Raw genomic sequence first — 1,999 nt, forward strand, 5'->3', positions numbered from 1 at the left:
GATCGTTTTGAAATTTTTAACACATAATCTGCACACTCTTTGCCAGGTAACCTCGTCGAGAAATCATTAAAATTGTTTATACTTTTTTTAAAACAAATCTGTAAAGCTCGTTTTTTTTGGCAGAATCGCAAAAAGCATCGCTTTTTCAATTTAAAAAATCTGCCAAAAATCGAAAAATTGGAATATCAACAAAACTCTCTGGGGTTACCTAGATAAACTTATAACCTTTCTAACGAATATCGATTTGTATGTTTCAAATGATCCGTCATGTCGCTACGATGGACACCGAAAAAAGTAACTTTTCGTCGACACGCCTACCAAAATTTGATGCCATGGAATAGTTTGTACATGAATGTTGCTCAAAAGTATATCAAATATTCTTCAAAGGTTGTAGATTAATATACTATTTATTTGCATAAATAAAGTTGAATGGTTACGTCACAAAAAAATCGTCAAAAAAGGGACTTTTTTTGGCCCAAAAATACCGAAGTCCCCCCTTAAACATCCTGACAAATCAAATAAACTAAGAAAATGAATCAATACTTTGAGGAATCATGTACATGGCAGCACAACTCAAATTTCAGCATAAATGTATAGTTTGTTGGAATTCAATGTGTGTTGCTATAGTTTATCCTTCCGCCTCAAAGTACAACAGTTACTAGGGAAGATGAGCTACACTGTTAGGTCCCGGTATTGTTTAGACCTTCTAACCTTAGGACTTCTAATGAAAACAGATATTTCAAAGGGAGCTACTGATAAAATGATGTGATAACAGTTGATCCCCACTGTCTGTCATCGAAACCAAATCATAAATTCCAATTCCCATCCTAGCAGCACGCAACAGTGAACGATACTAGCACAGGAAGAGAGGATCGATAGAAAACTCAAATATTAATTACTTCCGCTAGTAGATTCCATTGTTATGCAATACATTATCGAAGGGAATGGAGTCTTTCCTTGTAGTATGTTTTTGGTTAGGTTGTAGGGAATTTATAATCCCTCTACTGAGTGAAAAGTATGATCCAACCGAGCATTGCATTTCAATCATCGTACAGCTTACTGATATTTGAAATGCAGCTATTTCGTTCCTAGAATTTCCTACCAACTCAGTATCGACAAAACAGTACTTTAATTTCAACGATACGATACGATTCGTTTACATAGGGTTTCAAAGCCAGCTGATATTCAACTGAAAAGCGATTTACAAGGCTAATTGAAACTGTGTCGCCAATGGATGATATAATCCTCGGAAGCCATTGTTGCAAAACGGTAATAACCGATTCATTTCCCCAAACCAGGCGACTAGGAGACATTATCCGTGCGTGCCCGGTTTGTCACATACCACGCCAGACCACACTGCACGGTGCTGCCGATCGTTCATATTCGATCGCTAATTGAGTGAAACATTTCGTATTCGACGAAAGTGATTCCAAACCCGGAACGACATTAGGCTGCCCCGTGAACTCGGGCGTGTGAATTGCCTCGGATTACGTGAACTTCCTCAGAAGTTCCGCTGCTGCTGCTGCTGCTGCTGCTGTGGTTGCTTCGGTTGCTACGGCTACTGAATGCACAAAAGCACAGCAACCACCAAAGGACACCATGCGGTGGCCACCAACCGTTGCTAGCGTGTGTGTTTTGGTGAATTTTGTCACACAATTTGTGGGGCCCGAAAAATGCTCCAAAAACCAACCAACCGTACGCGCTTCGATTCCCGTCTGCTCCCCGGACCAACCTCTCCCCCTCCTCTTCCCCTTCTCGGCATCATTGCATCACATCGTGCAAACGCTCGTGACTCGCACATTGATCAGAAGCAGGAGGAGGATTTCATTTTTCCTTTACGCGTCCGGCCTACCGGCGACCGTCACGTATGACAACGGGACACACGCCCCCTCGTGCCCTCCGGGGACACTCTGCTCTGTCGTCGTCGTCGTCGTCGTCGTCGACGCAATAAAGATGCAATCGTACCGCACACAACAACAACAACAACAACAACAACAAC

Source organism: Anopheles aquasalis, chromosome 2, assembly GCF_943734665.1.
Source record: "Anopheles aquasalis chromosome 2, idAnoAquaMG_Q_19, whole genome shotgun sequence".
Lineage (NCBI taxonomy): Eukaryota > Metazoa > Arthropoda > Insecta > Diptera > Culicidae > Anopheles > Anopheles aquasalis.